Below are 24,275 nucleotides of genomic sequence, written 5' to 3'. Positions count from 1 at the left end.
ATAAAAGGAAGAGGGCATTGTGAGCTGTTGATAGAAACACCCGATGCTAATGCAAGGAGCAACTTTGATTAGTTTGAGAGAGAACGACATGTGACTTTAGAGAAATTAGATGAAGATTGAAGCAACTGTTAGTGAAGGAGGAACATTGCCAAATTTTAATAATTATTTACTATCTAATCACAGTTAGAACCATAGAACCCTTACAGTGCACATTAGCAACATTTTCTTTTCCACATAATTGTCAAAAGATATAGAAACATACAAAACAGGTGCAGGAGTAACTCATTTGGCCGTTCAGGTTTTTTTAAAACCCATTGCTGGAATTATAAATCTTGAAATGCACATGTTTCTGCCTGGGGTCCTGGTAACCATATCTGACCCAGCAATGTCAGCTTGTTGAGTCTGAAGGTTAGAGGTTTTAGTCCTATTACACTAAATTATAAACCTAAATTACATGTAACAAGGAAGGAGTGCTATGTTGTCAGAATTGTTGTTTGTCTGTTGAGACAATAAAGAGGGCCCCAAACCTGCTCAGGTAAAAGGCAACTGTAAAAGATCCCCTAGTGTTAATCAAGAGTAGAGAGTTCTCAGTGTCTTTGTCTACATGACATCCTCAATTGTTAACGTCAAAAATTAAATATTGTGGTAATTTATTATTTTGCTGTTGCATTGCCACTGGTACTACATGCTTATTCTTTCAGAGCACTACCTTCCCTCATTAATTAGAAAGTGAACAGTAAGGAATCACTCAATTTGATAACGAAGCATCAATCACTGTTCTTCCCTTTTTTCCCTTCTACCCTTTCTTCCTCTCTGCATTCCACCTTTTTTCCCTCCCTTCTACTTTTCATCTTTTCCTCCATCTCTCCTTTCAAGTCCAAGTCCAGATTAAGATCTAATAGTTGGAATTTCAGTATAAGACATGGAATTCCATTGACCAAAAAAAATTATTACAAAACATATAATCTTTGGAATCAATTTTACTCTTTAGAAATTTCAGTTAGGTATGCAAACATGTAAAGAAAAAAGCACAGAACTACAAAATGGGAATATTTAAAGAAACTTGCAAGGGATATCTAATTCAACACCAGTTTCTTTTTTACAATTTCAGGTAAAAGTGGGTGGGCAGGACCAACACTGGCTCCTTTAAAAACTGATAATATCCAGAAGGAAAAAACAGTTTGGATCAGTATTCTTATTTTCCAGCTTTTACTGGTGTGCCATTTTAGATTACACAAAAACCCCACTCCAAACTGGTTTTTATTTCCCCATTTGTACTGTTTCTTCTTCTGGGTAATGATATGGTCTATGAAAATAAGAAGATGGGAGACATCCGACATTTTCAGTTGAGAAGGAGCTTAGCGTGTTGGAAATCCTAAGGAAACTAATATTGAATCAGTGATGTGGGACTTGGGAAAGGTAGCATGAGCAACCAACAGTACTGAAGAAACTAATGACATTAGTGAAAAATTCTCAGGATCAGATGGCTCCCATTCCAGGGTTTTAAAGCGCGTAGGTGAGAACTTTGCAGATGCTCGGGCTAACATTTTCCAAAGTTGTTTCAGTTGATTCATTTTGATTGGAAAGTTGCACATGTCACTGTTGTCTAAAAAATTGGGAGAGCAAAAGGGGCATTACAGACTAGTTAGCCTAATTTCTCTTTTTAATCAGGAAACAATAATTTGGAATCTATAAGGGTAGAATGACTGAGCAGATTGGAAGTATTCAGCTGACATGATCATACCTAACGATTTTATTGGAGAAGTGACTAAAGTAGTTGCCAAGAATTGTCTATGGATGTTATTTATATGAACTTCTAAAAGTGCCTCATAAGTCACAGTTAGCTGAAGTTAAAGTTCCTGGAATTAAAGGGGAAGTTATTGACTTGGTCAAGAGTTTAGCTGAAGGTAGAGAGTATAGATAATGGATAGATAGGACAGAATTTAATGCTGGTTGTGGGAGTGGGGAAAGAGTTGGAGGGGTGTTGAATAGGGCAGTAAACAAACTTTCAGGTTCTCAACGTTGGCAGCAGGTTGGAAGTGGGACAGCAATGGCATTGGCACGTGGCAAGATTTGCATTCAATGAATATGCATCAAACAGGATTTTGTGATTAGGTGCATTGGAACACATGGAACTTCACTTCTGCAACCAGTAAGGTTGGCGTAGAGCAGGAAAGGCAGTCTTCAAGGTTGAAGCTGAGCAAGATGGAACTGTCTGTCTAATAAGAGTTTCCTGGAAGAGGAGACTGAGGAGCATTGTGAGGCCAGCTGAGGATGACTGAGGGACGGTGGGAGGACGTTGAGTAAAGGTCGTGGGTCAATGAGAGCATTACCAGGTAGTGTTTGTAGAAGGTCACGTAGTGAGTGAAGAGACCAGAATAAGTACCATTCATCCACAGGTCCAATGTTTTGGGTGAAGGCCAAGTCATCACCAGTGGAGGAGACATCTTTACCTGGCTTCTGCCCTCTGCTCAATTTCAGGAGGCAAAATGGGTCTTGTCCACCTGGTGTTCCTGGAGCCTTGGGTGGAAGAAGAATGGTGTAGAGGAAGCAGGCCACTGGGTCTTGTACAGCATCAATTGGGTTGGTGGCATTGTGGATTTCCCACAGGTGCAGAAAATGATTGACTGTATGCATGTAGTATTCGCAGCTCCCTGCAACCTGTATAAAGAGAAAAGGATTCTATTCAGTTGGTCTGCGACAACAGGAGGTGTATCTCCCAGATGTGTGCTTGGTTCCCTGGGAGCTCTAAATATGCATATGCTATTTGCAACTGCCAGTTGTCACAGCTAACCCATGCCTGCAAGTGACTGGGGCTATCCTCTCAATACCTGACTGATGACACCAGTTAGAAACCCTTGAACTGCAGCTGTGGGCGCTACAATGAATCCCATGGATTCACAAGTTATAATTGAGCAGACCAGTGGAATGTTGAAAGTGAGCCCACGCTTGCAGAAATCTCCAGTATGCAATCCCCGAGGTTTCCAAGGTCTGCTGCTGCATCCTGCATAACCTCATGCAGTAGAGGCTTTGACAGCCACAGACAGAGGTGTTATACTCTTCATCAGATGACGATGTCAGGGAGGATGCATCAGAGCAGAAGACGTGGATGTTAGGGTTTTAACATAAGTTGCCAAGGCGACATGCGTGGGAGAGGCCTTTGAATTGCTCAATCTGTACAGGTTTTAGAAAGCGTGAAGCCTTTGAAAACCAGTTGGCTTTTGGCTGTATATCCACGTGACTTATGCATATCTACCTGACATCAAATCATGAATAAATGCAGACAAGCCACTCTACCCGAATCACTGAAATATCAATACTTCCTCTTCACCCAAGCCACTTATCATGCAAGTGATTGCCTTGCTAACCAGTTTCTACTAATAAAATCAACCACCACGCATGAATAAAGTGAACAAGATTATTTGATCAAACACTAACGCATACTGCAATCTAATGTTGGAACACCCATACCACCTTTGTGATTACCAGCTCTTACTGGTCACTATGATGTGTGATCCTGTCATTTACAACTGTGAAAGAGTGAAGCTATTGACAGCAACGTCCTGTTGTCTGAGATGACCTTAGAGGCCATCTCAGGTTGCCCAAGGCCTTAAGAACATAAGAAATAGGAGCAGGAGTAGGCCATCTAGCCCTTCGAGCCTGCCCCGCCATTCAATAAGGTCGTGGCTGATCTGTCGTGGCTGATCTGTCGTGGCTCAGTTCCACATTCCCGCCCTCTTCCCATAACCCTTAATCTCCTCGCTTATCAAAAACCCATCAATCCACGTCTTAAAAACATTTAGCGAGGCAGCCTCCACCACTTCAACGGGCAGAGAATTCCAGAGATTCACCACCCTTTGAGTGAAGAAGTTCCTCCTCAACTCCGTTCTAAACCGCACCCCCCTTTATCTTGAGGCTGCCACCTAGTCCTACTGAAGGGCTCCTACACGGTTGCAGGATCATGCCAGATAGCTAAGCAATGCTTGCTGAACTTCTGAACACCCTAAGAGGAGGCAGCTTCGCACTGTCTGTGCATGACAACATCCTTGATTATTGAAGAGGGAGGGGCACCTAGGAAGAAGTCCAAGTCCAAGTCATCACCATGCATATGGTCAGAGAAATGGCATACAGATGCAAGCATCCACCAAGCAGTCTGCTGAACCTGGTTCACCATGATGGTTGCCAAACTCTCCATGATGTAAACCAAGTGCTTATCCACTTGAGATATGGTAGAATTAATGACCTGGATGGACTCCCTTCATGATTAACATGTCTGCACAATATCTTTGGCAGTTGTATGTGATGTTCCCCTGCTTGCTGTTGCATCTCTAATAGGTTCCATGTGGACGATACCAGAAGCCCAAAATCAGCCAGGGGCTCAGTATGGACCTGGTCTCCAATATTACCACCTCTATTCTCTTCAAAGACATCCACATCTCTCCTTAAGTAAGGCACCCAGACCTGAACATGGTATTCCAGTTGAGACCTAACAAATGTCTTGTACAAGTTTAACATGACCTCCTGCTTGACGCCCCTACTAATTCTATTTGCCTTATTAACTGCTCTTTCAACATGCCCTGCCATCTTTGATAACTTATGTACCCATACACTGAGGTCCCTCTGTCCCTGCAACTCCTTTAGAATTTTTCCCCTTTTTATGCTGTCACTTTCATTTTGACAGGAATAAAATGGATCACCTCAATTCCTTGCATTGAACTTCATCTGCAATTACCTGCCCAATCCACCGACAGCTCTAAGTCCTTCTGAAGTTCAAGACTAGCCTCATCACAGTTGACAATGTTTCTGATCTTTGTATTATCTACATATTTTGCAATCATGCTCTGAACACCACAGTTTAGATTTCTAATATATATCAGGAAGAGCAAGGATCCCAAAACTGACCCCTGGGGAGCTCCACTATAAACCTTCCTCCATTCTGAAAAACAATGATTTATCACTACTCTCTGTATCCTGTCATTTAAACAATTTTTTAATCCACGTGTCTAGCTTATGGAATGGAAGAGAAAATAGAGTTTTGTTCACAGGTTTGTTGTGTTGCACTGTATCAAATGCCTTTTGAAAATCAAAATACATCACATCAAAGCAGATGCCCTTACCAACCTTCTCTGATGCCCCCTCAAAAGACTCCAGCATGTCAATTTAAACATTATTTTCTTGTGATGAATCCTTTCATGGCTTTCCTTAATTATCCTACACTTGTCTATGTGATTATTAATTTTTTCCCAAATTTTAGGTTCCAGAAATTTTCTTACTACTGAAATCAAACTGACTGGTCTGTAGTTGCTGGCTTTATCCTTGCATTCCTTTTTGAACAAAGCTGTAACATTCATAATTCTTCAGTAGTTTGGCACCATCCTGTGTCCAAAGAAGATTGGAATACTGTCATTAGCGCCTCTGCAATTTCCACTCTCACTTCCCTTAGTAGCCTTCGAAGCATCTCGTCCCGTTCTAGCACATTTTCAATTTTAAGTAAAAATAACCTTTTTAACACTGCCTCCTTAATTATAAATTCTTTTATTCCCTTCCTCACCTAGGCCTGGGTAGCATCTTTTTTCCTTTGTAAAAACAGATGCAATGTACTCGTTTTATTACCTCCACTATTTCTCCTGCTTCCATGTGCAAGTCCCCATTTTTACTCCTAATCATTCCTACTCTTTTTAGCACCTTTTTATTATTTCTATGCTTATAGAAGACCTTGGGATTCCTTTTTATGTTACTATTAACTGTCAGTAACATTAGCTGTCAGTCTGTTTTCATGCTGTCTCCTTGCTTTTCTTAGTTTTTTTCACTTTCCCTCTGGTCCTTCTATATTCAGCCTGATTCTCCATTTTATTTTCTATGTAACATTTCTTGTAGTTGCACTACTTCTTTTTCATCTTCACCTCCATCTGTCCTGTCATCCAGGGTGCTCTGGATTTTTTGTTTTACCTTTTCCCCTTCGTGGGATTACATCTTGATATTGACTGCAAGACTTTTTTTCTTTGAAGATGGCTCATTTTTCAGCCACTGTCTTTTCTAGCAACATTCAATTCCAACTCATTTGACGTGGATGCATTCTTCTACCATTGAAGTTGGCTTTTCCCCAGTTAATTATCCCTGCTCTGGAGTGCTCATTATGTTTTTCCATGGCCAACCGAGACCTTAGGATACAATTGTCACTGTCTGCTAAATGTTCTCCCACTGATTTTTATTCACTTGAGCCAACTCATTTCCCAGAACCAAGTTCAACATTGCCTGTCCTCTCAATGAACAGACCATTGCATAAAAAAGATTTTGAGCGCATTTCAGAACCTCATGTCCCCCTTGACCCTTTGCTGCAGTATTCCTATCCCAATCTATGTTTGGATAATTGAAGATGTGGAATATGGCCTGGGAATCCATGAACCACCTTTAACTTTGATTGTGGTGCAGCACTGTTCACCCCAGGTCACCAATAGAAAAAGGGAGGACTCCCACATGAAGAGCCTTCAAACTATTCTCGTTGTATTGTAAATCTTAATAAAAATATAGTAAATTAGCAAGATACCCTTGGTAAGCACCATCATTTTAGTGGGAGACCAGCTCCATTTGCAGCACACAAAAGTGTAATGAAATGCAGTAACATATTATTTTTACAGTGAGACTTGGCTTGGAGGTCCAGAAAAATACACACAGTTTAAAGAAGCTCACAAGGGTAAGGCGTAGATGATGATGTAGAGTGTAGGACATTTGGTTGAAGGAAAATAGTAGTTGCGACAGATGTATGTAAAATTACTTTATCAACAAAATAATTCACCAGGATGTTGCAAAGAAGATATGAAAAGTAAAAACAGCAAGATTGTGTAAATTATGTTCTCTATCTCATTACAGGAGAGAGCAGGAAGAAACTTCAAAGGTCCAATTCATCATGTCTCAATCACCATTGGTCTTAGGTTTAAATTCAGCCCACATATAAGTGCGCAACACCCAGAAGATATCGGATGCTAGATCTGAAAGAACTGGTATTTACATGAAGAAGCAAAGCAGGATTTTCTGATAAGGAAGAGTTTAAAAAACATGAAGATTGTGGCAACTGGAGGTAAAGACATTATCTAAAATAGATATTCTACAATGTGCTTGATATGTTACATGGTCAAGTATCGATACAATAGTTGTGCATAGGCACACGTGTTAAGGTAAGTGGATAAAGATGGATAAGTGCATTGCATACTCAGTTGTATGTTACGAACACAATATAACTATGATCAGCTGTCATTACTGCCACTTGAAATTGGCACAAACACAGCTGCTTATTGTGTTTTTTTAGATATTAATCAGGGGACAAACATACTGAAATTGCAGAAATAGGAGCAAATACTAGATTTTGATGAGGAGTCAGCTGACTTTAGGGTAAGACCTTGCATTCTTTGAGATCCTACTCAGCTTGTTCATGGTTCTTTCAGAGATGCACAGCAGAGTCAAGTTTGGGGACCTACTTGCTTCCTTGTACACAATAGATGTAAAGAAGGAATTCAGCACCCAGATATTCACTTGCTATTCCCACATTAACTATACAAGTGAATTGGATAAATGCATGAATGAAAAAGAAACAAGATTATTGGGAAAAAGCAGGGGTAGGAATGGGATTAATTGGATATGTCCGACAAAGAGTCAGCACGGGCACCATGGTTCGAACCATGGTTCTTTGCTGTATCATTCTATAATTCAATTAATTTAACAGTACAGTCTTCTGTAATCTGAGCACATGTCAACACTAGTAGCATTTGCAGGAAATTTCACATTTATGCAACTATAGTATGGATATTTCCATTGCTGTCGCGTACTCACTCTTGCTGTAGAGGTTTTAGGACCAATACTCGAATATGAAATTACTACTGCCTTTGGCACATTTGGAGCATATATAGTAAAAAGCATGACACAGATTCTGGAGCCTCAATAATTTCCACAGTGTGACATTTGCAAAGAGTGGTAGATAGTTCAAGGAGATGTCCTCCAGCAATAGCATGCAAAGAGTAACATCGGTGCTGCCAACTGACATTTATGTTGGTCAATATTTTGCATCATCAGACAGGCCTTTACAAACTTGCCTTTGTTAGCACTGAATCTACAACAACAACATCTGATGCAAGAGATTAGCCAGAAATCAAATAATTGGATTTCTGAGTCGCTGCAGTTCTAGAATGTACCTCCACAACTGTACATTGAAAGCCAGCATAAAGTAGTGCAAACATAGAGGGTGCAGATATGGAAGCAAATACATTAATCAGACTCACTTCAGCACTAGATAATTTAACAAAATAATTTGCCTTTTAACACATCTTGCAATTTTTCTTTTGTGCAGAAAGTGGTGTGAATTATTCAAAAGCAAAGCATTTGTGTTATGCTGCAAAATAACTGAGCAAACAATAACAAATAATATTATATCGGAAATAAATCAATTGAAGAGTTTAGCACCAAGACCTTGGCACAACCTATTCTTGCATAAAGTGGCTGATCACTGTTGCATACTATTCTGCTTTGCTCAATTTCCCACAGTGGTAGCTTTCCATCCAGTCCTTCATGAGGTGTGTTATCCATGACAATATTGTTCTGCCACTTGCTACTATTGTAAATATTCTTATTTGGGATACTTTTGGCTAATTCCAGTATTTATAACATTGGCTTTGCACATTATGGGAGGGATTTTACAGCCTCACTTGACCCAAGTCTGGAAAATCCCCACCAGAGGTCAACAAATCTTCTCATTGTCCGCCCCTCGCCTGCTCCAAATCCCATGACAGGATGGTAGAATTTTGGCGTATGGGTGCAATTTCCCCCTTTCTTTGCCTAAATGGGGTGGTGGACAGTTCCAGTGGCATCATTCCTGCTGGATGGGATGGCACAGACTTGTGGCAGATTCTGTGTTTGGAGCCTTAGTATTTATGCACAAATGGGTATTTCTCTGAATCACCTGGCACCTGATTCGTTTGCCTGCTGTCATCTGGATAGTTCAATGGTACCACCACCATATTTAAATGCCAGTACACATATTCATATCACTCCAACCCAGCTGGCATCCAGCCACAAGCAAAATTCTACCTCCCTCAAGAAGAAGGCAACATCCTACTTCAGCCGTCAGGCCCTTGATCTCTTGTTTCGAGGAGTCAGAGTGCATAAGTATGTCCTTTACCCAAGGGATAGTTCTAGGAAGCACATAAAATCATTGCTGAGGATGTCAGCACAGCTGGCAGTCATGTCAGAAGTGCAATGCAGTGAAGGAAACGGATGAATAATCTCACCTGCTCCACCAGGTAAGTCGTCCTTCAACTCCCTTCAATATCAAATTCTCACCATCTCTTCATATATCGCTCACATCCATTAGCGGGGGACACATATCAACCCTCATTCTCTCATGAGCATTTTCATGTCACCACCATCCCATCTGTCATATTGTTCAAACTCCATCTTCTGGGGCAGACTCACCACTCAGAGTGCATATATTTCATCCAGTTTCTGCCCCAACCCTGCAGATTACATGCCTTTTTTCCTTCATACTAGATGATGCACAACAAGCAAGAGTGAACCCAGACTGGGGGAGGGATAGCAGAGGTCCTTGCCCTTAGAATTCTGTGAGGCTGCAGCTGATATTGCTAGGGAGGACAAGGATTGTCCCTGTGGCTAAGTGGAGAGTAGCCTTTCCCAGCAACTTAATACAGATCACAGCTTCATTACTTCATCAAATCCTGACAAAGTGAGTCAAATGTACTCTGAAGTAGCTTCAATTTGTCCATTAAAACTGTCCTTTCTTTCTTGCAGTCATCAGTAGATTGTGGCCAGCCAGGCAGTTGAACAGCAGTCCCAGCTCTCAAAGCATGTATGAGGATGAGGGGCTGATGAAAGTCTGTCACAGTGTTCAACCACATTCTCTACCAGCACAGACTCACACACATTGGTGGGGCATTGCTCCAGATTAGACTCCATGTCACTTTTTGGAGAACGTCTCATTGACACACCCTTGCAGCAGCAAGGTAGGAACAGCCCAGGAGAGTTTCCTGGAGACCAGCCAACTGCTCAGTCCCAGTCAGATGATGAGCCTCTGCAACTGACAGACAGCTCGATGGTGAAGATGCAGATTGACTGTTGAAACTCTATCAGCAGACCAGAGAAAATGATGTAGAAGTCCATCTGCATTCCTTCTGATGTTGTGGCTGAGATGTGAGCGCCTCAAGGTCACTATGGGAACTACCTTGATCCAGAAGTCCTGCCAGATTTGCTCTTAGCCTTGCACTTCATGGGCATGCATCCTGGTCATACCATCATGATCAGGTGGCTTAGAGACGAGGCACCTTGACCCAGTTACAGGTGCCCCATTTTCTGCAGGAGTCTGGCTGGGGCCCTGTGGCACCCACAGGAAGGATAAGTGTCAGCTAGACACTCCAGAGGCCTCCACTCAGGGCACTCTTAAGGGTCTGTAACTGCTCAGAGTCTCTTCTGCCTATCCCTGTACTTATCCCAGCAGCTCAGGCCACTGAGGATGGCTCTGCCCCTATGCAGGAGACCTTTATTCGGCTGGGGCCCTCCAGGTGTCGTGTCAGAGGACATCAGCCAAGATCATCATAGGCATCAGGATGTAGCAGCCAGCAGGCTGCCTCAACCTCTGCTGCAGATGTCAAGGCTGCACCAAGGTTCACTTCTGGTTCATGGGTGTGCTATCACTGTAAATAAATTGTACCTATCAACATTCATTTGATAGGTATTTGAATATTCTGGTCAACTGAAGGTGTTGATTTTGTACTTTGAAAACCTTATTTCAGGGTTGAGTCATCCTCTCACCCAGTGATGATATCCTATTATAAAATAAACATTCATATGATGTCAACCCTAGTGTTTGGACCCTTGTGTGTTATCATGGAGATGTGTTTAAATCTTTGTTAGAAATATATGATGGAAATGTTTTGAGCCCTTATTCCTCAATGTCTTGAATTTGGACTCTAATGCCATTTGGGTCTCCTCATTATTAGTGTCCAAATTCAAGACAGGCACTTTAGAATGAGATCCCTAGGCCAGTCATTCAGAGCAGTATTTGCATCATTAGGTGGCAGTGAAAGCTTCAAGTTTACTCTTGCATTATTCTTGTCCCTCAGGTGGTGCAGTCGTTAGCACTGCTGCCTCACAGCACCAGGGACCTGTTGGATTCCTGGCTTAGGTTATTGTCTGTGTGGAGTCTGCACATTCTCCCTGCGTGGGTTTCTTCCAGGTGCTGTGCTTTCCCACCATAATCCAAAAGACGTGCTGCTTAGGTGCATTGGCCACGCTAAATTCTCCCTCGCTGTACCCGAACAGGCACCGGAGTGTGGCGACTAAGGGATTTTCACAGTAATTTCAATGCAGTATTAATGTAAGCGTACTTGTGACACAAATAAATAAACTTTATAAAGTTTTATAAACTTTAAGTTGACTGAGTGCATTAGCTGGTCACCACTGATCAAAACTAAGATCAGATCCTAGAGAGTCATGAGATCAGAAATCATGTGTAACTGCAGGACTTGTTGTCTCAATGATGGTATGGCTATTCCCAGAACTCTCCATTCACCTGACGAAGGGACCAACCCGAAAGCTAGTGAGTTTACTATCAAATAAATCAGTTGGACTTAAACCTGGTGTTATCAGACTTTTTACTGTGTTTACCCCAGTCCAACGCCAGCACATCCACATCATATCCCCTGAGATGACAGGGAATGGCTTGGAGGTCTCAGAGAGATGATTCCAAATGACCTTACTTTATTTCTTCTGGAACCTTTCAGCAATTGAAGTACCAAAAAACATGTTCCTTCCTCCATGGTCTAAGTTCATATTGACCTTCAGCAAACCCCTTGGCCTTCATCTCCCATAGCTGACCCTCTAGCAAGGGCTCACTTTCATGCGTAGCCAGATTGTGGAGGGCTAACACGCTGCAATCATGTGGGAAAGCTTCCTGGTGTGTATTGCAGAGATCCACCTGAGCGGTTCTGGCATTTGAAGTGCATCTTCAGAAACCTTATCATAAGGGAGTGTTTGTGAACGGTATTGTACGTTTCCTCTGCATGGATTTTAGGGCAGTGTAACCAAGTCATTCCCCCGGCAACCATCCCTGCAGATGTTCTGTTCCCTTGAGAATCCCAGGCGTCTTGCAGTGACTGAGGTTGTTGGACAAATGGCAACTCCCACAGTAACGTGCATACATGTGCAGGATGTGCTTGTGACAGTCACACACTATTTGAATGTTGGTGATTCATAGCCCTTGAGGCTAGAAACATTAGGTACTGCTGCCAGGCTGTTGAGGCAGGTATCCACCTGCCTGTGAGAAGGCGTCTGACAGAATATCGCACAGCTACATGCTGGATGTGCTCTCCAAAATGGGCTTTGGGGAGGGAATCTGCAATTGGATCCAGCTGCTCTACACAGACATCAGTAGCGTAGTTTTAGTCAAAGGGTGGGAATCAGATAGCTTTCAAATCAGGTCTGGAGTCAGACAGGCCTGCCCTCTCTCCTCGGTTCTTTTTGTGTGTTGCGTTGAACCCTTTGCTGAGGCCCTCAGAAGCAACCCAGGCATCAAAGGGGTGACAATCCCAGGCAGCGGAGGCATGCAAGTCAAAGCCTCCCTGTACGTGGATGATGTGGCTGTCTTCTGCTTGGACCCCTCGTCTGTTCGCAGGCTCCTCCAGGTCTGGGAGGAGTTCGAGCTGGCCTCGGGAGCCAAAGTCAACCAGGGTAAGAGCGAGGCAATGTTCTTTGGGAACTGGGCTGACAAATCCTTTGTCCCCCTCACCGTCAGGGCAGATTACCTGAAGGTGCTGGGGATATGGTTTGGAGCAGCAGGGGCATGCGCCAAAAACTGGGACGAGCGTATCGTGAAAGCCAGGCAGAAACTGGGCTTGTGGGAGCAACGCTCCCTCTCCATGACCGGAAAAAACCTGGTGATCCGGTGCGACGTGCTGTCCGTGTTGTACGTGGCGCAGGTGTGGCCTATCCCCAAATCCTGCGCTGCAGCAGTGACGCAGGCCACCTTCAAGTCCATCTGGAGATCAAAGATGGATCACGTTCAGAGGGAGGCGATGCACAAATCTCCAGAGAACGGAGGGAAAAGTGTTCCCAACGCTGCCCTCATCCTGATGGCCACCTTTTGTGTACGGCTGCATCAAGCTGTGCGTAGATCCTCCACTAACAGCAAGTGCCACTACTTTTTGAGGTTCTACCTGTCCCGAGTGTTGCAAAGGATGGGACTGGCCACACTGCCGCGGAACGCTCTGAGTAGTTGGACCGTACCGCAGCACCTGTTCTTCGTGGAGAAATTTTTCCGAAAACACACCTTTGACCACATGGCGATTAAGCAGTGGTCAGTGCGTAATGTCCTTGGGGCCCTGAGAGAAAAGGAGATGACGGACCCTGTCAGATGGTTCCCTGAGCAGACTGTCAGTGTCATCTGGCAGAACGCCTCATCACCAGAACTTACAAACAAGCACCAAGATCTGGCTTGGCTGGTGGTGAGAAGGGCACTCCCTGTCAGATCCTTTATGCACGCTTGAGGTCTCAACAGCACCGCACGCTGCCCTCGAAGCGGCTGTGGGGCTGATGAGATGGTCGCGCAACTCCTTGTGGAATGTGCCTTTGCAAAGAAGGTCTGGAGTGAGATGCAGTGGTATTTGTCGAGGTTCGTCCCGAGCAGCTCGGTGACGCAGAACTCTGTGCTCTACGGGCTGTTTCCGGGGATGCACACCGAGACAAATATCAACTGCTGCTGGAAGGTCATCAACTCGGTGAAGGACGCACTTTGGTCCGCCCGAAACTTGCTGATCTTCCAGTTGAAAGAACTGTCCTCAACCGAGTGTTGCAGACTGGCACATTCCAAGGTCCAGGACTACGTGCTGAGGGACACGCTGAAGCTTGGGGCAGCCGCCGCAAAGGCACAATGAGGAAAGGCCACATTGTAAGGCCTTTTAACGGAGGCAGACCGAGGGCCCGGGAACTGCAGAGTACCCTCGACCTGCGTAACTGTGTGCCAATCTGAACAATGACGGCACACAGTAATTTTTGAGGCATGTATATAGTTTTAAGTATTGAAATGAAATAACTGTAATTTGTATAGAACTGTAAAAAATTTTAATTCTGCGCTATTTTGCAATTCATAGACATGTAGATTTGAAATGGTTTATTTGAGATTTTCGTGAATAAAGTATATTTTTGGAAAAAAAAATTAGGTACTGCTGCCAAGGAGCCCAAATAACCACATGGGTGTAGTGGAATACTTTTGGTAGCTGCGAGGCAGTGAATCTTTGAGCCTGGCTATACACGTCCAGAGCAAACCTGATATAATGATGGGCCTTCCTGTAAAGGGCATCGGTGACCTTTTATGCAGTGATGTGTTGCAAAGGAGAGCTACCGCTCTGATTCCCATTGATTCCTGGAAAGACCTAGAGGCAAAAAAATTTGAGTGCTGCCAGCACCTTCAAAGCCACGAGCAGGGAGAAGCCTCTAACCCCATCTGGCATCAGGTTTTCATAAAGAATGTGGCATATGTGATGCATGAGGTCTCTGGACAATCACAAGTGAGCCTGGCACTTGCTCTCACTCATTTGTAAATAGAAGAAAAGCAATAAGCCCTTGGTGTGGTACATCGTCTCTGCTGCCTAGGTCTAACCTTGTCTTTCTATTATTGCTCAGGCTCTCCTTGGCCACTTGACCCTAGATAGTGACTCCTGTTGGAGCTGTGTGAACCAATGCCTCTCCCTCCTTCACCGATTCCATTGAATGAGGACTGGGAAAAGCAGCATTAAGCTCTGGATTCATTAGTCCTTTTATCTTCTCTCTGAAAGTAAACATCAAAGACAGCAATGGTTAAGGAGTTCAGAAAGGGAAGCTATGATTGAGAGACCTTTGGGAAATGTGGGCTACACAGCTTTGGGTGTCTTATTTGCATTGTGCCTGATGCAGCCTCACCCCTGAGATGCTAGCACTTATATAGAGGTGAGCAACATTTCATTCTGGAGATGTGACACCTGGAGTCCTCTGGTGGGAGTTATTAGGTGTAAATTAAATAAAATGCAGAGCTATTTTGGTTTATTTATTGTTTGAAGTGGCGTTCCAATGAGCTTTCAAATACTCATTGGTCAGAAATGAATAGTGTTCATTGTTACCCCATGCCTGCCCTTCATTGATGGGATGGCAGATATAATACACTTGTGCCTCCTATACTAATGCCTCCATTCTCCAAGGCTGCACACTGAACTTATACTTTGAGACTATTGTAAAGAAACAGGTACCATTAAATAATAGAAATAAGGAATAGATTTATTTAATTTAGTGTTTTGTGTAGGAAAGGGTACGATTCTAGTTAGATTCATGTTAAACAAAGATATATGTGGGGTTTTTGCTTTCAGTTCAAACTATGTTTCTTTTATGTCTCAAGTGCTTAGGAGTGACAAGTAAATGAGTTTGAGGAAAGAATAAGATGCTGTCTGGCAACCTTTTCAAGAAAATACCCTTTTCATGTTTAGTTTTAACTAGAAATCAGAGTACAAGGATCTTAGCGAAGTAAAGGAACATCTCTCTCTCTGCTCTGCTAGAAGAAAAGCCATAAAATGGAGTAAGGGGCAAGGAACAATTAAAGAACAACTAGTTAAGGAAACTAGAGAAATGAAGAGAAGTTTCCAGGAAGCCTAAAGTTAAAGGAACAGAAGAATCTGGAACAGAGTATTGTTCATTGAAGCCATATACAGAGCTGAGAAGGAGTTGGCTAGTGAGAAGCCAGAAAGGTAACTAATGTGACTTGTGATATCTTACTACAGCCTGTGAATCAGTAACTTGTCTAATTATGGAGCAGTGAATGGACCTCAACAGTTTGTGTAAAAACATTCAAGACAAAGGAATCCTCAAAGGAGAGTTGGAAAACTTGGAGGCAGATCCATGATGAAAGCAGCTGATGGAAAGCATTGGTTGAAAAAATGTTTTAAAGTGTGTCTTTTTGAGAATGGAGTGTTCAAATATTTATATGACAATCATCTGGGGGACTTAGAGGAGAAATTCACTTGGATGGTGCCTACCGTTTAGTTTCAGAATGGAGTGTCAAACCACAGTTAGCCTGTGCAATTAAAGGGATGGTGTGTCCATTGGGAACATACTATGAGATATATTTTGTAGCCCGTGTTATCCTGAAAATTTGTGTATATTTGTGAAGATTGGAGGTGGGGGTGGGTGGCATGAAGGAGTATTGTATTATTGTCAAACCTTTTTTTATTGTTAAAAGCTAATTGGCATTTCTGTAACACTGTTCCTCCATGTTTCCTAAAAATTATGATCTTTTGAGCCATGGTTCCATTCTGGGATCTTTCCATCCGGTTAGAACATCCACTGGGATTGCAACACTATTGAGTTCTATATATCCTTTCAACAGCACTGAATGTATTGATTGAATTTCAGTTGTTACTGGGCAACAAGATCTCTCTCCTTTTGTAACTGACTTGGATCCCGTCCACCATAGCACTACCACCAAGTGAGAGCATGTCCCAAGAAGGAGCCCATAGCCCAGCACAGTGATCCTCCCACACTACCTCATACTCCTCCCAGACAGAACTGATCTTACTTTCTCATTTTTTTTTTCACAATATCATTGTTCTAGGACCTCAAGATGGTGCTACTACAGCTGTATCTAAGGACCCAGTTCAACCCTTCCTCTCTGTCTACGTGCTCTGATTTACCTGGAACTTCACAGTGCACAGGTAGAAGTACTCCCTGTTACACTCCAGCCTTTTCCAGGGTCCCATTGTTGTTGTGGTGGACGTTCCAATCGCACGCAATTTGTATTATGGTGGAATAGTTACTACCTATTTACTTCTGAAGTAGCATTTGTGGTGGATGCAAAATGGCTGAATGGGTCAATTATGTGTTGAACTTTGGGGAAGCCATGTTTGGGGAAAAATTGCTGAATGTTGGTATGAATTTCTAATGAGGTATACTTTGTGAAGTGCATGGTGATGCTTCAATTACCTCCTCAATGGAATGGCACAGAGTGAAATAGCTAATATCTGAGGTCTTTCCTACAGAAGCCTGAGAGGTCCATGTGGCATAAAAGTTAAAGCCAGCAGTGACATTCAATATGTATGCATTACAATTAATATCTATCTCCTCATGAATCAAGTCGTATTGTAGCCACCTCTGGCAGCTTGTTCCAGACACTCATCACTCTCTGTATGAAAAAAATTGCCCCCTGGACTCTTTTGTATCTCTCCCTTCTCACCTTTGCCCTCTAGTTTTAGATTCACCTATTTTTGGGAAAAGATATCAACTATCTAGCTGATCTATGCCCAAAGACCTCTATAAGATCACCTGTCAGCCTCCTACATTCCAGAGAAAAATGTCCTATCTTGTGTCTTTTTAGAAAACCATCAATGATGAGCTTGAGCTTTTTGAAATATCATTCCTCTATCATGGGCATGATTTGCCTCCCCCTCTGTTGCATGTTGCACGGTGGCGGAACGTGGCACACCACTCACAGATGGTGCGATCTCTTGGCATTGCCATTGTCAACTGGGTTTCCCGTTGAATGCACTTTTCATCGCTGGGAAACCCATGGCAGGTGCGCTGTCAGTAGGACCATAAGATCCCTCTGGCATAAACTGCAGCATGATTTTGGCAAATGATGATGGGCATGCAAACTGGGATCCTCCTTGCTGTGACACCTGAGCCTTTGATGTACTGCTCCATGTACTGCTTCCAAAGGTAAAAGGAAGGAAGGATCTTTGTGGCCCAGGAAGTAAGTTGAAGTGCAGTAATTGTCTTAATATGCCCAAACAGGGCAATCAATTTGTGCTCAGCATTGTCCCACAAACAGTAGACAAGCCAATAATGCTGCTAGTTGAGCCTTGGCTCTGTGGCAACATTCTCACCATTAAGGTAGAAAGTCCTGGGTTCGAGTCCATTTACAGAGACTGAACACATAAATAGGGTGATACTTCAATGCAGAACCAGTAGAGTGCTACAGTGTTAGAAGTGGCAAATTTCCAATGAAACATTAAACAGAGGCCTTATCTGTTTTCTCACGTGGACATGCAAGATCCTATTGCCGTATTCAAAAGACAGCAGGAGAGTTCATTTGATGTTCTGGCTGACATTTATCCCTCCACTATTATCATTAAAACAAATTATTAGGTTATTTATTGTTTGTGAGACAATGTTGGTTAACTTTTTGGGCACAATAAAATAATTACTGACTTCAACTTCGTGGGCTACAAAGATCCTTCCTTCCAATGTACTTTCCCTTCCTTGCCTGCTTTCCTTCCACATGCTTAAACAAGTTAACTCTGTCCTTTGCCCGCCAACCTCTGATTTACAGTTTCACTCATGTCATTTGAGGGTATTGGTGCTCAGAATGGCATTTGATATAGAAAACTAAGCTCTTGGCACTTTTGCTGCTTTTTGCTCACTTACATTTTATCGCCAAGATTCACTTGTAGAAGGCCATCAAGACTGATGAATTTTCATTGAGTTGACATCAAGTGGCCCAATAATTTTAGACTGAAAAATAAAGTTTTTTGGTTGATATTGTAAATCATATGTTGGTGACCAACAGACATTCTGACTCCTTGATGATTATTATACTGCCTGGCCATAATGTGTTTCTGAGTCAGAGCTGCCTTGGTTTAAAATATGGTTGAACTGAAATTACTACTTTAGCTGTACATGATTCAGTAAATGGTGCTTGTGCACTTCCTGTATAACATTACAGTGATATTATAATTTATGTTGCTCTTTTTTGGAGTATGATCATATATATTTCCACACAACAAATGATAAAATATAAAATTATACCATGAGCAGTTATTTGTACATCCCAGTTGACGTTGCTAATTATGACACACTGATCATTACTGTAAATTTGTATGATAACTTTTATTTTTATAAAGTAATTCATATGCCTTAAGAGTAAAGGAACATGACTATATTAGTGAATACACATAGTTGGTTTTAAATGTTACTGTTATTGAATAATTTTTTGTGTTTGACTGCAAAGATATCTGCAACTAATTTGTTTTCAAAACTAGGGAGAGTGTTAGTTTTATTTGTTAAATAACAAAACATATCAGCAGATCAGTATTTTCTTTTGCGAGATTGATGGGATAGATTTTGGGTGGTGAACTAACAATACATAGCTTCTAATTACATCCATCAATATTTATCGATCTAAAGCTCTGATGTGTGAGTAATTGTGGTGCAGCTTATTGAGACCAATGTTGGTGAAATTTTGTTAACGCAGGGTCCTATAACACCAAATTTGATAAACCACGTAGAATGGGAAGGAGATCATCAGTAGATGCTTGATTCATCAATGCAGATCAAATTCCCCTTCTTACATTTTGGCTAAATGTTGGTTAGGAGATCAAAGTGTACTCAGAAGCAACAATAAAGAGGATAGGTGACTCACATATTAACACAAAAGCAAAATTACAGCAGATGCCAGCAATCAGAAATAACAACAGAAAATGCTAGAAATGATTAGCAGACCTAGCAGCATCTCTGAAGAGGGAAACAGTTAATATTTTAGTTCAATGATCTTTCTGATGACGTTTTATGGTTTCCAGCTTAATTCTGGAGATGGTAGTGTTCACACCAGAGATATGCATTGAAAATTTATCATGGAGCTCCACAGGGCAAGTCCAGTGGCCCCTCAAGAGAAATCTATGTTTAAAGGATCATGAATCAGCCGATGCTATTCTTCCAGTCCAAGAATCTTCCCTTTACGATTGGAAACCAAGTCTGATGCTACAAAATATATGTCGGCCATGGTTCAGATGCTAGCCTCTGAATCATAAAATTAAGAACATTAGAACATAAGAAACAGGAGAAGGAGTAGGCCATCTAGCCCTTTGAGCCTGCTCCACCATTCAATAAGATCATGGCTGATCTGAAGTGGATCAGTTCCACTTTCCCACTTTCTCCACATAACCCTTAATTCCCCTGTCCATCAGAAACCTATCCACCCGTGACTTAAATATATTCAGTGAGGTAGCCTCCACCACATCAGTGGGCAGAGAATTCCAGAGATTCACCACCCTTTGAGTGAAGAAGCTCCTCCTCAACTCCGATCTAAACTGCACCCCCCCCCCACCTTATCTTGAGGCTGTGCCCTCTAGTCCTGCTATCCTTTCTAAGTGGGAAGAATCTCTCTACCTCTACCCTATCTATCCCCTTCATTATCTTATACGGCACTATAAGTTCCCCCCTCAGCCTTCTAAACTCCAACGAGTACAGACCCAGTCTATTCAGTCTCTCTTCATAGGCTAACCCCCTCATCTCCGGTATCAGCCTAGTGAACCTTCTCTGCACTCCCTCCAAGGCCAATATATCCTTCCACAAGTGCGGCGACCAAAATTGCACACAGTACGCCAGCTGCGGCCTCACCAGTACGCTGTACAGTTGCAGCAAGACCTCCCTACTTTTGTATTCTATCCCCCTCGCTGTAAAGGCCAACATTCCATTCGCCTCCTTGATCATCTGCTGCACCCGCAGACAGGGTTTTTGCGACTCGTGCGCAAGGACCCCCAGGTCCCTCTGCAGCGTAGCATGCTGCAGCTTTTCGCCTTTTAAATAATAATCCCTCCTACTATTATTTCTGCCAAAGAGGATAACCACACACTTGCTGACATACTCCATCTGTCAGGTCCTCGCCCACTCACTCAGCCTATCCAGATCTCTGCAGACTTTCCACACCCTCCACACAATTTGCAAAATTATGGGTTAAAGTCCCACTCCAGCACCTGAGCACAAAAATCAAGGCTGACATTCAAGTACAGTAGTGAAGGAGTACTCTGTCATCTCAGATTGACGTAAAAAAAAATTCAATGCCACCACTTTTAGTAAAGAACAGGGAGTTATTTTCCAGTGTCCTGGTCAATATCTAGCCCTCAGTCAACATAACAAAAAAACTAAGTTATGTGATCATCATTGCAGTGCTGTTTTTGGGAGTTTGCTGTGTGCAATTTGGCTGCCTTTGTTTCTATGTTACAACTTCAAAAGTACTTCATTGCCTAGAAAATACTTTGAGACATCCATGAAAGGTGCTATATAAATCTAAATATGTCTTGTGTTTTTGAACACTAGACGTACCCACCATTTTCCAAGTTAATGGCAGGTTCTTGTGTTGAGGATATAGCAGTTGCCATTTTGCAGATTACAATTTTTAAGGGTTTTTTTGGGTTTCTCTAATGGCTGAGTGAACAACTGCACCTTAAATGTGGTCTGGTTCAATTTCAGGTTCACATTCAGCTACCTTCCCCAGTTGGAATAAGGCACCGTTCTCACTATGTGCAGGAGAGAGAAGAAAAATTGGCAGTTTTCTTACTCCTGATTGCTATGCAGTGTTCCGTGCAGGAACATATGAGTGTCTGGATGTCAGGGCAGGATTGAGTTTGGTTTTGCCATGATGGTTGATACTCTTTTGTCATCACAGATAGAGTATTCGTTTGACTGAGGTAAAGGAAAATTGTTGTTGTTGCAGCTGCATTCCAACGTAAATTGCTATCTTCATCAAAAGACAGGAAAAAAGGAGCTTATTTTTGATTGGAAGCAAGAAATGTATAAGGCAGGCAGTTGTGCTTTTTTTTAAATAAATGTTGTTTATGATATGTGACCATAATGATGGCAAGCTCTTCAAAATATGCAAAACAGTATTATATATAGTGCCTTTTTAAAAATATTACGGGTAATTTAGCTGACCTTAACTGTAAAACAGTAATACATAAAAAAAAAGTTTTATTTCCTGCAAAACACGCAACTGAATTGTGCTGGTTCTAATTGTTTATATTGTGCATTTAATAAAAAAGGTAGGAGTAAGTACGAATTGCTAAGTATGCTTGATTCTTAGAATGTGGCAGCATTTTAGAAATCCTGAGGGAGACATTATGACGTAACAACTACTTAACAGATTACCACATGAAATGCTCACAGCGATCAGAGGTCTCATTGTGATGTAGTTCCCATTTAGTGCAGTCAAGCCATAACGGAATTAAGTCACATGACCAAAATATATCCATTTTAGTTGATGCACCTATGATTAAAATAGCTGATGGATGGCAACAAATTAATCATGAAAATTTGTGTTTATTCTGGATGGTGCCGAAACAGAACCCATGTATATGCAATAATAACGTGAGATGTTTCATACTTTCTTACTTAAAGCACCAGTGTTATTTTAACACTGTCTTACTTAACATATCTCTTAAATATAATTGTTTAAAATTATAAAGTTTCTGAAATTATTTGCATATTTTGTTGATTTATTATACAGTAGACCTGAAAAGTGCATTTTATGCACTATATTCAAAGCACTTTTGAAAGCAGTACAGTTATGAGCAATGTCCATTACTTAGCAAAACAGCATAATCTAATGAAGAAACAAGAAAAATTGAATTAAACTGAATTGTTGCAATGCTGACATTATTTATTGAGTTAGAGCATTATGTGATTTTGTTAAGTGAAATTTTTACAATTATGTATTCATACCATTAACTAAATGAAACTTAAAACCAATATGTTGAGGTCATGCTACAGAGGGCAGTGAGACATTTTTACTTCCACAAATGAGGCAGACTCGATAAGTTATGACCATAAACAGTTCAGATAAATTATGGCCTGTCTCAAGAATGGAAATAAAAATCATAATTCACTGACCTTTGCTGCATATTCTATTTATAACACTCATAATTAAATGTTTTTTCATTAATTTAAGTTTGATTTAGTTTTAATGAGGAGTACTACAAGCACAATGGTGTTTCTGTTTTCATGCCAACCAGTAAGTTATGTGATCTGCCTTTGGCTCTTTCAAAAGGTGATTGACCCCTTTTATTTCGCTAATCGGTTTTAAAATGATTTTTTTAGTTCCATAGTTTGTTTTGTGACTAAAAACATATATGCATATCTTCAGATATTTTATTAATCTCTTGGAAGGAGGATTCAGTGACAAATAATGGTGAAACAAGTGTATTACCATAAACCATGTGGTCACAAACCTTATGGGTATGGTAGGAAAGCTGTTGGACATACCTTCAATAATTAAAAATAAAATAGTTGTTGATTTTATTGGTTCTATACAATTAGAATTTAAATTTATTTTAAGCATCATGTGTCCCCTTTTTTTCTTCTCTGCACTATTTTCCCAAGCTGAGAAAGGGGATGAGTAGCTTGTTTTATACTTTCTGATCATGCCTTTTATAATATAGTTGCTAGAAGGCATCTGGAATGATGCAAGGTGATTTTCATCCTTTGTTTTGGGATGGTTTTTATTTGCTCTTAAAAAAAATCCTTTACATGGCTGCATTGAAATTGGCAATTTTTAATTTTGTTTTAGAAACTGCTAGACTAAAAAGGCACATTTTTGATTTCAAATCTTAAAAGGTGTTTTAAAACTGTTCATCCTTGAGTGGTAGAATGAGTAGCTGTGCAAATGTTATCAAATGGACCAGGCAGATTGTAGCACTTCCAGCTTTGTAACTGGTGAGCTGAGGAAATCCATCAGTTGGTGAGGAGAACACAACCTGAAACTTTGTGGTTAGGTCTTTTGGAATTAAAATGCTGATTATAGAAGGCACAAAGTTACATGGACTTCCCAGCATTCAGCAGACATGAAAAAAAATGTCGAATGAGCTGAATTAATTTGAAAAATGATTGGTATTTGTTTGTCTTGAGCATTACTCTTTGAGATTATTTCTTCTTCAAAATACTTCATTTGAAATCTTCATAGGTTGGAGCAAAATTTATTGATTTGTAAATTGTTCTTTTTTTCTCAAAATTATAGGATGTGAGTGCTGGGGAATGGGACACTTTTGATTTCAGGCACATAGTTTCAGTACCTTCAATTCAGGTATACGGCACTTGGGTACAGAAGGAAGTCTATCCCCAACAAAATACTTCTTCCCAACCTCATGTACACTCCTCCTTAGACCAGTTTGATATTTTTCTATTTCCCAAGCTATCTATTCTGTAGCCTGTTCAAACAAAATTGATGATTAGTGCTGAATTAAGGTTGTTTTATGCTGTAGGCCAATGGAAATTGGTTGAGATTTCCCAACATTATTTCACATAGAACCTTACAGGCAGCAGAAAGAAAGTTTTCCTCCCATTAGTTCATCAGCATATGATTAAAGAAATTATTTGTTCATATGTCTAAAGCCTCCATGAAGTTCTGCTCTATTAATGCCAACACATGGGAAGCAGGTGATTCATCATCAAAAATGATGTCAGGATCTTCCAATCAACAAATACAGAGA

General features: G+C 41.4%; 1 long non-coding RNA gene across 1 annotated transcript in view; it reads left to right on the top strand.

Annotated features, from left to right (window-relative positions):
• LOC145342556 (uncharacterized) overlaps positions 1-24,275 on the top strand; it is a 132,341-nt gene that overhangs the window by 14,369 nt on the left and 93,697 nt on the right. The window contains exon 3 of the long non-coding RNA XR_013886563.1: positions 6,871-7,078. This is a non-coding gene — a long non-coding RNA (uncharacterized LOC145342556). The remainder of the gene's footprint in view (positions 1-6,870; positions 7,079-24,275) is intronic.

The sequence above is a fragment of the Carcharhinus amblyrhynchos genome, chromosome 4 (genome assembly GCF_965287045.1).
Source record: "Carcharhinus amblyrhynchos chromosome 4, sCarAmb.v2.hapA, whole genome shotgun sequence".
In the NCBI taxonomy this organism is placed as follows: Eukaryota; Metazoa; Chordata; class Chondrichthyes; order Carcharhiniformes; family Carcharhinidae; genus Carcharhinus; species Carcharhinus amblyrhynchos.
This window is presented reverse-complemented; position numbering and strand designations above follow the sequence as displayed.